Source organism: Poecile atricapillus, chromosome 1 (genome assembly GCF_030490865.1).
Source record: "Poecile atricapillus isolate bPoeAtr1 chromosome 1, bPoeAtr1.hap1, whole genome shotgun sequence".
Taxonomy (NCBI): domain Eukaryota; kingdom Metazoa; phylum Chordata; class Aves; order Passeriformes; family Paridae; genus Poecile; species Poecile atricapillus.
Genome location: NC_081249.1, coordinates 96,877,899 through 96,895,063, shown reverse-complemented (window position 1 = coordinate 96,895,063; position 17,165 = coordinate 96,877,899).

Here is a 17,165-nt window from a genome sequence, read left to right as displayed (position 1 = left end):
GAACACTTCTCTCTTATTTCACAAGGACCTGGACTAGATTTTGGAATGCAGAAACTGGGCAAGCACTTAGGTGCATACATTCAACCTTTGGTGAGAATACACGTTTGTAATAAAGCATCTCCTGAACACCCATCAAGCCTGGGCACGCTTGCAGAAACAGCCAGCAAGCCCAGAAACCGCACTCCAGAGAGCACAGAACCCCTCTTTGCTGCTCTCTTCCAGCAGCTCGGTACATTTTCCCAGCATGTTAGAACTCCTGATAAAAGAAAAGCTCATTACTGTTTCTGATTCATTACTGATATCTGAGAAAGTAATTTGCTCTGAAAAACAGGCTGCACTCTCTGGAGTGCAGGATCCCACCTTTTGTAGCAGGATGTTAGGCAGATAGGATACCATCTAATATATCAAGGATCTTTGCAGGAGATAATTATGCATCTTCCATACTTAACTTCAAGCCAATGCTTAACCCTTTAGCCAAAGTGAACCTAGGAACAGGTGTTGCTCCTGAAGTCCTGGACGCTCCTGCATGACACAGTTTTGAGATTTAACAACCACACACAAAATTCAGATTCAAAGATCACCTCACAAGCCGATCCTTTCTTTAGAGACTGAATTTTCTCTCATTAACAGCAGTGTAGTTTACCTAATGCCTCAACTCAGCGTGAAACCTCCCGCTGAAGAAAGTCAGTACAGCTTTAAACTTCATTGAGCTTCCTTGCGAGCAGCAAGTCCGTGCTGTAGGAACTCCCCGGGACACAGATGGGCTCCCGGCTCGCTCGGGGAAGGCGCTGTCCCACAGCAGCGTGGCGGTGACACTGTGCCCGCTGTGTCCTGTACCTTATTGTCATCTACTTAAACACGCAGCACATGGGATGGATGTCCCGTGCGGTGCGGCGGTGACTGCGGACACGGGCGGGCTGCAGCTGGAGTTACCCGGGACTGTCCGGAGCTGGCTGTCGGACAGACCGACCCGGCTGTCGGACAGACCGACCCGGCTGCCGGACAGAGACTGCCGGACAGACCGACCCGGCTGTCGGACAGACCGACCCGGCTGCCGGACAGACGGACCCGGCTGCCGGACAGAGGCTGCCGGACAGACGGACCCGGCTGCCGGACAGAGGCTGTCAGACAGACGGACCCGGCTGCCAGACAGACTGATCCGGCTGCCGGACAGACGGACCCGGCTGCCGGACAGACAGACCCGGCTGTCAGACAGACGGACCCGCCTGCCGGACAGACGGACCCGGCTGTCGGACACACGGTCCCGCCTGCCGGACAGACGGACCCGCCTGCCGGACAGACGGACCCGGCTGTCGGACACACGGACCCGCCTGCCGGACAGACGGACCCGGCTGTCGGACACACGGACCCGCCTGCCGGACAGACGGACCCGGCTGTCGGACACACGGACCCGCCTGCCGGACAGACGGACCCGGCTGTCGGACAGACGGACCCGGCTGTCGGACAGACGGACCCGCCTGCCGGACAGACGGACCCGCCTGCCGGACACACGGACCCGGCTGTCGGACACACGGACCCCTCGGTCCCGGCCGAGCCCCGGCGGGAGCAGAGCGGCGCTCGGGCCCCCTCTGGCGGCCGCCCCGCGCTCCGCTCCGAGCGCCCGCCCCGCGCCCCGCGTAGGACAGAGCTTTTATATTTTTATTTTGTTTTCTAGTAAAAAAGATCCTGCCTTCCCTCACTTTTCTTTCAGCCACTAGAGAATTAAATTCTGCGGCTGGATCCTGGCCAAACTATTCAGTTCTGTGAAAAGCAGCACCAATTTCATTGAGACCCCTCTCTGGAATAAGCAGCGTGGGCTAATCTTGGGGCTGTCATCATTGCAAGTCATGAAGAAAATGGGCTTTCTACTCTGGGAGTTGGGAAATTGTATGAGAACTTCAGACTTTTTTACACCTGGCCTGGCAAACCGCAGAGAAAACCTTGAAAATAAAACACCTAACGACTAAAGAAATGGAAACAAATAGAAAGAAGCAGTGTTTTTCCTAGGACAAGAAATAAACAGAAATTGGCATTTAATTTTGGTTTGTGTAATTTTCGTTCTTGATGGTTTGTTGACATCAGCTTGTTGGCTGATGGTAAGAATCAGGAGTACTGGGTACAGGGTCAGTCTTACCAGTATGAACATTACTGTGGTCTGAAGCAGTAGAACAACTGGTACAGAAAAGACAGCAGAAATAGTTAATTTTGAGTTAGAGACAGACGTTCTCAAAAATTTCTGAATACTTTTTCTTTTCCCCTTTAACAAGAGAGTAAATGTAAGAACACAGCAGGCACATATTCTCTTTCTGTTTCTTATTCCTTGTGACCAATGTTCTGTCCAAAACCAAAAAAGATAAATTAGAACACTGTGGAAGTCATCCTCCAGGAACAGGCATAGCCCTCATTAACCCCTCAGCAAACAAACAGATCACTTATGGAGGAAGGTGGTCAATCTACAGCAGCCCAGGCACTTCTGTCTCCAACCAGGCTGAAGATTATGTGCCTGCAAGGAGTAATATGGCACAGCAGTTTCCAAGTGGCCTTCAAATTCTTCTCTGAGCTTGGTGGGCACTTTTTCATTCTGCACATTGTTCAAAACTTGCTGCAGTGATTTCAGAAGTTACGTAACTGTGTCAGATGCTCATATGAACGACAACTATTTCTCTGGCTTTATTTTCCCAGAAATGCTTCTGGCATTGCTTTTCACAGAAACACCAGAACAGAAATAGCTGTGTGGCAGTGCTGGAACTTTGCATTTTTAGGTGCAGTGAAGATAATTTTTTAACTAGCAGGATGTTATTAGTTTATTTCAATGTTCCTATGTAATATATTGTTCTGCTGATTCTATCAGATCATGTCAGGTACTGATTTTGCCCACCTAAATTTCAAAGAAAAGGAGAGAAAACTTATTTATCTTCTATATTTTAATGACATTGCACTTCCTCAGCACCCTGTTCAGTGTTAATAGTCCATCTCAAAGCTCATTCTCATTACTAAAACATAAAAGAATAGGGGAAAAGACAGAGAGGGGAAAGATTGCAGCATGGCCATTGCTCTGATCCCCCTCTCCTAAATTTACCAGTGGTCTAACCAAGCTGAATTAGATCATGTGATGCTACTGAAGGTCTACAGAGAGAAATTATTATCTCAAAGCACATTGCAAACATGGAGTCAATTCTATAGAAAGACCACTCTATGGAGAAAGAAGGACAATTCCTTATATTTAATCAATGGTGGGAAAAAATGAAGCACAGCAAGCTTAAGAGACTCATCAAGGTCACCCAGAGGAGGTTGATCCTGCTCACTATAAAACTTGCTTTAAGGTTAACAGCGGTGAGATTAGGCCAAATTTAGAGACAGAGTTGGCATAAAGTTTGGACTGTGGAACTATGCTGACCTTTTGACCACGAGGGCACAGTTCTTTGCAAAAGAAAAATTATTTATCAAAGATGACTTGTCTGCTTTTCTATCCAGGTACAAATACCACTGTGAGACATCTAGGTGATCTCATCCAGACACACACATACACTGTTAGGCAACACAATCTTGTTTAAAATTACCTAATTTATTGCTTTTGTTATTATTTTCCCAAGCAGTAATGTTTCAGAGAAAGAAAAATTATTTCTTCAACCCTTGTGAAAAATGCTCTGTAAAGTAGGGAGAAGGCCTAGAGTACAAAAGAGGAAAACAGGGAACTGTTTGGCATGACAGTCTTTCAGATCTTGTCATGAAAACTAAGCTTGCATTTCAATAAAATATTCTTTTCAAAGAAAAATATGGTCTTTTTTAAGCATATAAAGCTAATCACAACAATTCATTTTAGAGGGAATGAAACACTCCAAATGACCTTTATTTTTGTTCAGTCTGATTTGGTAAGATGTTTCTGTTCTACACCAAATTGTCACCTTTTCATTTGATTTGACAGTTTAGCTGTTGAACTAAATCCATTCATTCCAGCTGTTGAAAAAATCCATTCATCACCTAGTTTTATTATGATCTTACAGATGAGGAACTGAATTATAGAGAGATCATGTTTATTCTTCAAGCCAGCACAGAAAGTTTGTGGCAGAGCAAGAAACTGGATCAACACCACCAAACCTTTGCTAACATCATTATGCCTTCTGTGCCAGCACGTCTGCAGGGGTTTGTTTGCCAGCAACCAAACATGTGAACTAAAATAAAATAGGTAGAATGATGTGATTAAAATAAGTTGCTTTTCCCCTGACAGAATCAATTAGATTTAGGAAGGGAAAATGAAAAAAAAAAAAAGAATCACAGCAATGGCTCGCTGCTCTGTACAAGTTTGCCTGGTTCTGCCAGACACCCAGGGTGATGATGATAGGTGATGATCCTGCTGCTCTTGTGGCATGCAAGTGCCAGAGTAAACTGGCCAATGCCCCCATGGCATGGGAGAATGCACACCCCAGCTGTATAAAGCTGGGTATCCACCTTCTGTACATTCATGTCTGTGAGCAAGAAGGGTGGCAAAGCTGCCCAGCCATCCAGATTTATATTAGATCAGATTGCAACAGGTCCTTCTCCTCTAGCTTTCTCTCTCTTATGGCTGTTGCTGTTATTCCTGCATCTCTTTCTGCTGCTGTCAGGCCTTTTCAGTTTCTCCCACAGCTTGAAATATAAAAGTTGTCAGGGATTTCTTTGCAGTGGGCTATGTCATGGTTAATATTCCACTTCTGCTCTTCCCCCCTTTTCAATCTGTTACGATTTCCCTACATGCCAGGCTTGTTTTGCTGAAGACTGCTATAAAAGGGGGAACATCAGAGTCTCCTGAAACAACCTGAGAACTGGTCACAAGTCTAGTGATGTCACTTGAGAAGATGGCAATGAAAAACTGTCCTAGTTTAGGACATCTTCAGTCACCCCAGGACAAAAATATACCTACCTCAAATTCCCCAGCTATATAGACTCCACTTAAGCATATTTAAACGCATTGTGTGAACTGTTGCTCTCCTTCCAATTCTGTTTTCAGCAAACATTTAATTTGCAGAGCTACAGCTTTGTATAATGTGTTATTTTTTAGGAGAAAATCCAAATCGTAACATTTGGAACAAGCATCAGCATATCCTGAAAAAACTGTGTGTGCTTGTACAAGGAAGGTTTTAGACCAGCTCTTTTCAAAGTTCCTTTATCCTCACCTGTATTTTAACCATGAAGGGAATATTTTACTTCTGGCTTCAGAAGTGTTTGGAACTCAGAAAGGAAATTCAGAGCTCAGCAGGGGATTCTGGGCAGTGCCACAATTCTGCTCTCAAAAGCCATGGTGACCCACTGCGGCATAAGAGCAACACCAGCGGTGTCTTGGTCAACTAAATGGGAATCATAAACTCCCCTTGGGGCACACCAGTACAGCAACAACTCTTTACTCCTTTTCACCACACACACAGCATGAGAAAGCTTTTAGTCATGTGCAGGCCACCTTCCTTGCACTCACTTGCAAAGACAAGCTCTTCCACCCACAGTAGCCTGTGCCCTGCAAGGCAGCCCCCAGATATGGAATTAGGCACAGAGCAGGAACTAGCTAAAATGAACTCAAAGACGTTCATCAAGGAGGATAAGCACATAAAAAATGAAAAAGTGAAACATGAGAAGGGCAAGAAAGCAAACAAAAGGAAATAAGCTGTGAAAGAGCTACAGTACCTGTGCTGCAGGGTGGTGCTCCCACTCCAGTGTGTGTTATTTCAAGATGGTGCAATGCAAAGGCATCAGGCCAGTGTTGGAGGGAAGGGGACTCCAGAGTGGTAAGAAAGGCAGTGCCCAGGTCAGGCTGGAAGAGGACAGTGCTTGAAGATTTCATCAGAAGAAAATACCTGAAGCATAAGTGTTAACCCTGGCAGGGTAAGAGAAAATTTTAAAAAAGGCTGAGTGTTAAATAGCAGTGTATCAACTTCAATAACCGAGTCTTCCCCCATCTTGGAAATACTAAAAGCTATATTCTTTGTTTCTCCTCTTCTCTAGAGATATGACAGAGAAAATACACTGTAACAGTCAAACACACAGACTAAGATTTATGGGTTGTCCTCAGTCATATTGTTGGGTAGCTAACAATGACCAAAAAACAGCCTTATACTGAAAAATGACTATAGTTAGTTATCTCCTAAAATCAAACAAGTGTTTGTCTTTTGTTTTAAGAGAATATCATACTGATCCAAGATTCAACTATTACCTTGTGCTCTGATCTTTAGCATTATCCCCTCAGACAACTTTCTAAACAAAAGAAAGGAGAAACATGGTTGCATTTACCATACTTCTCAGAGTCCAGTCTATCATATCCTGGTTTTAGGATTTAGGAAGGATTGCCTACTACTTCCTCTCTTCTGGTTCCAGAGATGGCATTCCTCCTTTTGCAGCCAGGGTAGCTTTCTTGACCACCAAGAGCTGCTACCTAGCTGAAGTTATTCTAATTGTTTCATGACTGAGAGACTTCAGCAGCTGCCTAACAGAATGTGAATGAGACCCAACCCTGTGAATCCACCTGCAAATTATTAGCTTCTTGCATGAGTAAATCCATTGAAATAATGGAATTCATGAGTAGCCCCATTACAGTGTTCACAAAACTGAAACATAAGCCAGGAAACGTTAGGTCAAATGCAGTTCTGGTTTAGTGGTCTGTATAGGCAAGCAAAAAATATCTGCAAAACAAATCCCAAAATCTTTATCACTAACATTAACAAGACAAACCTTACTGAAATAGTCCTGATATTTTCAACTGCATCTTATGAATACAGAGACCTTAGCACGGAGAGGAAGAAAGGTATGACCATGACCACAACATCATTAACTTGATGTTAATTAAGAAATGAAGTGGTGGTTACAAACACAGCCTTAAAAGTTAACAGAAATATATTGATCTTCTATTCATTATAGACTTTTACTCATCACTGGACCTACTTATACCATCTGGTGCAAGAGGGCAATAGAGACAACATATTGAGAAGCACAGATAACACAAATTCACTTAGTGTGATGGAGAAGATGGGAATTGAGGTGAAAATGTTGGAATCTAGTTTTAGAATCTGATTATCAATCTTTGGTATTGGAAAGTATCACAAAAAGTGTGGCCAGCAGGAGCAGGGAGGTCATTCTTCCCCTGTACTCAGCACTGGTGAGGCCACACCTGGAGTTCTGTGTCCAGTTCTGGGCACTCAGTTTGGGAAGGAAATTGGGACTCTTGAATGTGTCCAGAGAAGGCAACGAGGCTGCTGAGGGGCTGGGAACACAAACCCTGTGAGGAACAACTGAGAGAGCTGGGGCTGTTTAGCCTGGAGAAAAGGAGACTCAGAGGTGACCTTATCACTCTCTACAACTCCCTGAGAGGTGGCTGTAGGCAGGTGGGGTCAGCCTCTTTCTCCAGGCAGCAACTGACAGAATGAGAGGATGCAGTCTTAGCTGCACCAAGGGAAGTTTAGGTTGGATGTTAGGAAAAAGTTTTCTGCAGAAAGAATAAAAAAGTACTGGAATGATCTGCCTGGGGAGATGGTGGAGTCCCCATCTCTGGATATGTTTAAAAAAAGACTGGATGTGGCACTCGGTGCCATGGTTTAGTTGAGGTGTTAGAGCTGGGTTGGACTCAATGATCTTGGAGGTCTCTTCCAACTCAGTGATTCTGTGATTCTGTGAATTCTGTGAAAGCTTTCTATATATGCCCTCAACATAACATGCTTTATGCAGTCAGAGAATAACTTTAAATTAGATCAAGGCCTGTAAAGGCCTCCTTAAAATATAGAGAAAATTCAGTTGCTCAGGGGCCACTAAAATATTATGACCCTATAAGACTCGTGACAACTTAATTACATATGCAAACAATATTTCCTATGGAAACCAGCTTGCACACAGGGCAGACACTTGAGCAGAGTTAAAGCTGAATGGAAAACTTCTAGGTCAGACATTTCTAGTACTTGATTTTGCAGCCTAAATAACAATGTTCAGATGTAAGCGATTTTATATGATAATTAATGATGTAGGAATTACTATTATTATTGCGTTCAGTGTGTTCCTTCAGGAAAGGTTTTCAGAACTCAGCCTCTGAAGATGAAGTGCAGTTTTTGTTTTGTAGATTCTTTCATGCAAACTATGTCCCCAAAATGTCAGAGTTAACTGAACTGTCACAGAGTCAACTGAGCTGTAGAGATTATAACAAAGGAAAAGAGGCAGAGGCAATGGAGGAAAAAAAATCCAATCCCTAATAGTTTTCATTTGAGTTTAAAAGGAGATAAAAACACCATGCAGTGACAGAGGTGAATATTCTATCAACCTCTTTAAATAATTGTGTTTTACCAGGTCTCAGCTGTAATACTGTAAAATGATAACATGTAAGTGGGACTACAATAACCCAGAGAGAGACAAAAGTGTAAAAATGGGAAAACAGAAATTCTGACAGTGCAGTGCTGAGGCACTCTATTGGTGACTGTTGGGCTCCAGACAAGTTATCAGTCCCTGAATTTTTCAGCCCCACTTTGTTATTTCACACACACAGAGACCTATTACTATCATAGTATTGATGTGCTACTCTTCATTACCTTGTGTTCACAGCTGTGGAATAACATTAAAATAAAACACAAGCAAAAATGTAAGACAGGTCAAGTTACCAGCAAGTCAAATAAAAAGCCTCCAACCTTCCCCCTCAGTACTTCTTAGAAAAAAACAAAACCAAAACCAAACCAAAAAACACACCAAGAAAAAAAAAAAAAAAACAAAAACACAAAAAAACCCCAACCCAATGCAAGTTATCACCGGAATTTTGAAGGAAGATCTACAATTTTTACAAATAAAGGTGCTGAGTTATAGAGCTTACATGAAATGCATGAGTATATACAAGAAAAAACTTTCTAAAATATAGCAGAGACTTCTTTTTGAGATGTATCAGACTGGAACTCTTTAGTTCTGCATAAACATAAAAGAAGGTTTCAAGGTGAAGCATAATTGATGTCAGCTGTGCTCTTCAGCTCCAGTAGAGAAAAGCTGAAAACACCCTTGCCAACCAGCCCTTTCATGAAGCTTCCTCATTTAAAGGGACTGCTTCAGGTGGACATTCAGGCAAAGGTCTTCCAAGGTATCCATGATAGTCCCTGGGGTAAATGTAGGCTTTGTATTAACTCTTTTGTATAAATAAATGTATTTTCCCATGGGAGAATTACATTGTTATTCTGGACAGTTTTTCATAAAACAAACAAACAAACAACAACAACTACAACAAAACAAAGAACAAAAAAAAGAGAAATTGTGAATATCTGACGATGTCTTTGAAAACTTTCATATTTATGGTTGATCACCATCAATTCCATTGAAGTTGTGAGTGTGAGGGTGTCTAAAATTTGAGTTGCCAAAAAGACATTAATAGTTATTAAAGGAAAAAAAGTATTTCTGCATAGTTAAAAATAAATATGATCTTATGCTTGCTTGGGCAACAACCTGGAATGGTTCTTCCATAAACAGCAATGGGATTGGAACAGCTTGGTGAGAAATAACTCTTTCTTTAGACACATTTTGATAGGAGATATGTCAGTGGCTCTATGACAAGAAGTCAGGGCGAGAATGTTACAATTTTTTTTCACAATTTCCTCATATTCTCCAGGTAGAGGTGAGTATTGGGCTCTGAGGAATCAGAAATCTTTCATTAAAAAAAAAGTTAAAAATAATAAAGGTGCACATTTTTAAAAATGAATTATCAGCTTACTGACTGAAAGGCTGTATTTATTGTTTATTTCCAAAGGAAACAGCACAGTCCACTTCACACATCCCCAGGCTTGGTTCACTCCTCTCCCTTCACTCCAGTGAAAGATCTGTGCCACAGCAGGAGTCAGAATGATCTCTGGAGAAGGCTGACCTAGAACAGAGGTTAGACAGAGTTAAGAATAAAGCAGGTATTTATTGAAAGACCTTAAAGGATACACCTTGGGCAGTACAAGATGGACCCAAAATGGTCACAAAATGGATGACTGGTCATGAGGTCTTGCATTTTTATAAGTTTTGGTCCATCTGCAAACTGGAGTTAGTTGTCCAATCTCTGCTTCAGGTTATGAAGTCCCATCTTTCTTGTTTTCTCTCCTCAGTCCACCCTTGTTTATGTTTTTGGGCCTGAAACTTGTAACGATTGTCCTTGGTATCAAACTGGAAAAGGAATTGTTTTGTCTTCCTACTCTGTGAAGGGAGTTCACTAACACTTAACATGAAGCTCAAAATGGCACAACCCAGGCAGCACAGAATATGGAAAATATGAAAGCTAAAACTTAAGGCATCAAGAACAGCTCCCCCTTCCTCTGGACTAGTCTGCTGGAACACACAGGAAAAAAGATTCTATTCTAAGCTACTTTGGAAGTAGCTCATTTTTAAAATCCTTAAACGCACAACTTTAACAGGGCTCTACAGAGCAAATATATGCCTGGTCAATATGGTAGTCTGATAATTTGGTAGCTGAAAGAAAGTTGTATTCTGAACTTCTAAGTCTTCAACATTTCAGGAACATTCTGAGGAAAACTCAGAAAAACTGTTTTGCAAGAGCCAAACAAACTGAAAAAATTATTAGAGACGGGCTGTATCTAATAAGAACCCCAACAGAGACCTGTGTTCTAGTATCTACTTGCCAGAAATGTAAATTTATATAGTAAATAACCAAAGTCAGAAAAACAGAGGATTCAGGTGCTACCAGTCACCTTCCAAGCAGACAGGAATAACAATGGCCCCAGTTCTGCATTGCAGTCCACACAGAGCAACAGGACCTCATCTCTCTCTCTCTTTGTTCATGTCCTTGGAGTTCTAACAGAATCTCAGTGAAGACAGCGTCACAAAAATGTTGTATGTTGTTCAAATGGTCTCAGATAATTGTTTTCAACCTACAGGAAATTATGTGTGAGACATCCCCATCCCACTTCTCTACACAAGCAGTATTGTTGTAGGACTTTCCATTATCAAAGGGTTCCTTGGCCTCTTTTGGCAGCCTCTAAGCTTTCCTACCATTCTACTGTTGGGTCTTTCCTCATCTTTAAAATGCCTTAGTCTTAAAACAAGCAAGGCAAAGCAAAACAAAAAAGCAAACAACTCCAAACAAGCGCCCCAAATCACAACACAATAATTTCATTTACTTTCTAAGTTTCTCTCATTGTTTAAAATACCTAGTCCAGGAAATCCCTTGCTACTCAGTTTTAGAGGAAGGCATTACAACAGCTTTAGTGTATCTTGAGAAGTTCTGCCCATGAGGGAAATGTATAATTTCTGGGATTCTTCTGACATAGTCTGATTCCCAGTCCAGTTGCAGAGAAAAAGACAGCAGTAACTTTGAAAAAGAAGGTGAAGCAAGAACATAAGTTCAGGCATTAACAGCTTTGGCTCATTTAAAGCAGCTGAAGGATTTACACCAGTACACCTTGTGTTAACACCTCTAAGAATATATTTTTTTATCTTTAATCTATCTGTTGATACTATTTTACTTTATACCACTGTGTTTTATGATTTCATGATTCAGCCTCTTCCTGCTTCCAACAAATGGATTTTCTGAGCACATCATCAAAAAGTTGAAGGCCAGCCTCATCCAAATCCCTGATGGCTGCTCTGGTTCATACCCAGATCTGCAGTTTCTCTGGGAGGATTGCCCCCACTCAGCCTGTATGGATCTTCTGTGGGGTTTCTGGTGTCCAGGTTCAGCTGCAAGTGAACCTTTCCTGATAAAGAGATTGAAGAACTAAGGAATATTTTAATTTGAGAACAACAACAGCAACAAAAAACATCTTTTTTTTTTTGCCTTACTGAAGATGTTTTACCAGATGAAAGCCTGTTTTAACAGGTAACTCACTAGAATCAGAAGATTCAGGTCAATTCCCACTTCATCAGCAGACTGTATGTGACCTCCTTAATCTATTCCACAGTACTATTTCACAGTTGTGAAATAGAAAAGTTCCCTGCTTCAAAATGATGAGAGCAGAGAATGCATCAAGGATTGTGAAATATTCAGCTATCATGGTGAGGGGGAACTTCCAAGCACATAGACAGTGATACTTCATTTTGAAAGTTGACCTCTGTTTCTGTAGCATTCATAGTCCTTGCTCTTTTAGACTCATCCATTTACACCTTATGATTAATATCAGTAATTTAGCATTTCTATTACTCCCTACATTATTATAAGAAATACCAAAAAAATTAAGTAGCTCAAAGAGATGTTTATTAGCTAGGATTTTACATCGAGATTACAGCATTTGGGCCATAGGTCTTGCATGCATTTAGAAGCATTTTTCCCCTGTTGTGGCCCCTTCATTGCTTTATTATATCATAATTAAAATTAAATTGCGTCTGGAAAAACAAAATGCTGGACATTTTATGATGCATTATTCTTGGCCTGGATTTGTTTTGCTTATTCACTGGGTAATTTGTGAAACTCAGTAATTTGCCATGGCTATCCCAGTCATTAGTGCAAATTATTCTCCTTCTACTGTATTTGTTTGCAATTGCCTTCTGAAATTAATTCATTTTAATTTCTTAAAAATAATTCATTACAGGATGTTAGTTTTCTCAAGAGGGTTTAATTCCTTAAAATAGTTCTAGGATTGTGATTTAGATGCATATTTAGAGGAGGCATTCTTATATATTCACCTTGGAAATTTATGCTTCATGTATTAAGAATTAGTGTGTGATACATGCTGGGCCACACTTAATTTGCTTTTTTTTGGGTAAAACACACTCATATTTGACTGTTCTGTAAAGTAGAAGATTATCCAGCATGCCTGGGGCAGAACTTATACTGCAACCATATCACATTACTTTCTAGGGAAAAAGCATTCAGGAATGGCCAGGTTTTTCACCCTGAGTATCACAATGAAATCTTGGACATCTTTATAAATCCAAGATACTTACACAGATGGTTTTTTGTTGGTTGTTTTTCTGGGGTTTTTGGTGGCTTTTCCTTTGTTTTGTTTTGGTTTTCTGTGTTTTACCATAGTTTCTCATACATTTATTTATTGTGTGAGAGAAAAGAATTTGGATATTGATTTGGATAAAAAAATTGTACTATGATGAGAGAAATAATCTAGTGGAGATTAACACTGAACCTTGATCCTCAGCTATAATCACCTGACCACCACAGCCTCCTTCTGTGCAGCTTCTAGATCAGTGAAATTTGGACCATCCTTGAAGACCCTGGCATAACAAACTCAACAGTTTAGGCGAGCAATGTCAGAATCAGAGGGAACAGAAAATCAGCTCCATATCACTAAAATAATTCTCTGAACTTTAATAAAGCTCTAGTTACACTTCAGGTTGTAGGGCCCACTCACCTCCCAGTGACATTATCATGTGATGAAACACGATACAGAGGCCAAAGCCTTTTATTTTTATTTTTATTTTTATTTTTATTTTTATTTTTATTTTTATTTTTATTTTTATTTTTATTTTTATTTTTATTTTTATTTTTATTTTTATTTTTATTTTTTTAATGAAAATTCTAGTAATTATTTAAATATGTATTTAGGAGGGACCTGAGTGCAAACTTTTACTATGGTGGCTCCAGCCACATGAATGTCAGTATTTGCCCTCCTTTCAAATACACCTTTATCCAGTCTCAATGGACTGCCCAGCAAGTATCTATCTATTTGTGTCCTTTGGTTGCACAAAAGTCTCAGGGAGCCTTTCTGTACCATAAGGCATCCTTATATCACTTATTTAAATTAGGATGTATGTGCCTGCACACACACACAATGCAATATCTACATGCAGGGTAGTGGCATAATTCTGAGTTTTTTTGCAGATGAGCCAAAGAAAAGCCAGTGCAAACGGATGATGCTGCACAATTGAAAACCAAGGTGAGAGAAGGCAGACAAAACCCACAGATTCACCTTGTTCTCATGTGGTTAGTGATCACAACAAGCAGTACTTCATTTAGTTTATTTATTAAGCACTGAAAAAGCACTCTAAAGTGTATGTAACACTGGGAAGAAAAGGAGAGTGTGTTTGCAGGAATTTTTAGTCTAGGAGTGAGCAAGCAGCAGCTGAGATGCAAAAGCAGTAAAGCCAGTGGAATAAGCACACTTCAATGTGCATTGTTAGTGCCAACAAGGCTGCAGCAGCTGCAAAAGACATTTGGAATGAAAGGTTGGAAAGGAAGGGTAAAAAAGTAGTTTTTACATCCTCAGTGGTCATCCTGTCTTTTCTATTTTCGTCTCTCCAAGTTGGGGGAAGAGAAGGGGGTTTGCTTTTGTCAGCACTTAGTAGAAAATCTCCTTGGGAGGAAAGCAAGCAAATGGTTGGTTACCAGGACATTTTACATTAATTTTATGTTCCCTAAATAAAAGCCTTCTGGAGAGTTGACACTTGGCAATTTTTGTTTCACAGAGATTCTATTTCTAGTCCCTCGACTCTTTCCTGAGTAGGCTTTCTCACTAATGACAAAACAGAAGTAAAGTAAAAATGTTTGTGCATGTGGAGTTATGTACAGATTTGTGCACAGAAATGGAAAGCTTAAACACCAAAATCCAATGGAAAAGGTGAAGAAAACTACCTGGTTCTGAGCTTTTAAGTCAGTTTTAGTGCCATTAGGTAGAAATGGACAGACTGGAATACAACTAGAAAAACTGAAAAACTAGAAAGAGCAGCATACCAAAGAAGCACAAAAAAGGCAGTTGGAAGCAGTGTACCAAGTCCAGAACTATGCTTACAGACGAGGATTAAAAAAACAAAACTAAACAAAATAAAGTAAAACAAAAAAAGCAGAGTATTTTTACAATGTGTGATTAGAAACACCAGCCAAATCACTTCCAGGAAGAGGATCTTATTTACAGAGATCTCTAGAGATTCTCTGGGTTCATTCAGCTGACTGTATTGTACAATCACTTCAGTTTAGTTTTCTGTCTTCTGCATTTGAAATATATTTGTGGCTATAAGAGATTCTCTGAGGATAATTATTCTCTAAGCAGCAAAGAAATTTCTCTTTCATTACTCACAAAATCTTAGGGGAATAGCACATGCACAGAAGGTAAGAACTCAAAGCAGAATTAAGCTGGATGCCTGAAGATGGGACCTCCCTGACAAAACCACAGCTTGTGTAGGAGGACAACTGCATCACTATGTTACATGTTCACAGTGAATTCCTTCCCAGCAGTTGAGTTTTCTCATTGCTCCTGCAATCTAGAGAATACATCTGTATTTTCTACAGCTCTGACAGTAAATTAAATGATTCTGGAAATGTTCGTGGAAGTGCTTCACTTTGTCATATAGATGCAGAAAGTGTATCTAGAAGAAAGAATAAGCTGTTTCCCCATTGCTTTATGAAGTTTTTCACTTCTGACAAGAGCAAATCAAGGAACTTACTGATGTCCCTGCAAGTTTTTAATGCCATATTAGTATCATCTGAACTAACTGCTGTGGGAAGTGTTTTCCAGCCCCTCTTGTACTTTTGATAGTGGATGAGTGCACTCATATAATAGGTAGAATGTAGTACAATCTGAAGAATTAACATTTGAATAGTGCTTGTGATTTTCAGACTGAATAGGATCTAATTAAGAAGTCACAAATTCCAGGAGATGGCATTTATTGTTACAGTTTTATGTCCTGGTTTTCAAGTGCAACCAGGTAAGGCTGGATAAGGAAAACTGGAAGGTGATGTATCAGAAGAGCTATTTTTGTTCCTTTCCCTGAATCTGTGTTTTTTATTCTAGTTTATCTTTTGTCACAAAATTGATGACAGCTTCTGGTTCCCTCTTCTGGTTACTCCAGAGCAAGTAGAGGAAGGAGATGCCCAGGCACACTCTTTTCCTTTGGTCACACACAGAGCTGGAGAAGCTCATGCAGCATAGAAATAACTTTTGTAGAGTTGTTATTACCAAGGACTCTGAAAAGCGACCTCATTGCTCTCTCCAGCATCCTGAGGAAGAGGGGTGGAGAAGGAGATGCTGATCTGTTCTCCTCGATATCCATTGCTGGGATTGGGTGGGAACGATCAAAGCCTGCATCAGGGGAAGTTTAAATTGAACATTAGCAAGCATTATTTGCTGAGAGCGTGGTCAAGTACTTGAACAGGCTTCTAAGATGGGTGGTTGATAAAGCTTGAGGATACAACAAAGAAGGAATGAGGGTGACAAAAGAATCAGGCAAAACAAACTGAGTGCCCTGGTTACTTGCTGTCCTGGGTCCATTCAAACAAAATACAGTTGCTGCTGTGAAAGAAATCATTGAAGAAACATCTGGAGAGAAGAGATAGAGGCCAAATCAGCACTGTATCTTGGGAGCTGTGTCCTAGAATGCAATGACTGAAAAAAAATTTTGTGAGTTAACCCAGACTGGGGGAAGAAATGCTGGTGCATTTGTTATGCTTTACATGCTAGAGCATGGAAACTGCATATGGGGAAATCGTTTACTTCTGTTACATTCATGGTGCTGATATTAGAAAATGGCATACATTTTTAATAGATACATCTAAATATATTTTAAACACTGAAAGTGTGGGTGGGTAGGGAAATGCCAGAATTGAAATGCCAGAATTCCTTTGTGACTGGAAAAAATATTTTACAGTAGCAGAAGAAGGGAATTCAGTCTGTTGATTTTATCAGAAAAATAGATTGACAGCTGACTTGATGCTAGCATATAAATATCTTCATAGAAGATATATAGATGAAAATACAAGGTGCTGGAACAGTATCTTTCTTATTAAAGCAAAGACTTAGATATGATATTTGGAAAGAGAAACCAGACAATTTGAGATAAAAAAAAAAACAAAAAAAACCAAACTTTTTTTGAATGTTTTCAAAACATGACTAGATGTTTTCTTTTTAGTCTCACATTTTAATGAGCTCTAAACTTGATCTGGGACATGGGCAATAAGGTGAAAGTTAATACCTGGTAAGAGTTGATTTGCCAACATACATGAGAAGATTGTTCTTGCTAACCTGAAACACTGGATCCAAACCTGTCCCCTTGAGTATGATGGCATCCTTAATTCCCTCTGTATTTGTATGATCTTCACAGAATCACCAAATCATTTAGTTTGGAAAAGACCTTTGAGATCACTGAGTCCAACCTATGACCTAACACCGCCTTGTCAATCAGATCATGGCACTTAGTGCCACATCTAGTCTTTTCCTAAACACCTTGAATACAGATTTCTCCTTTATGGATGAATTTCAAGAGTAGAAATTTATTGTCGTTTTTACACTCTTGATTTAGATGTCTGG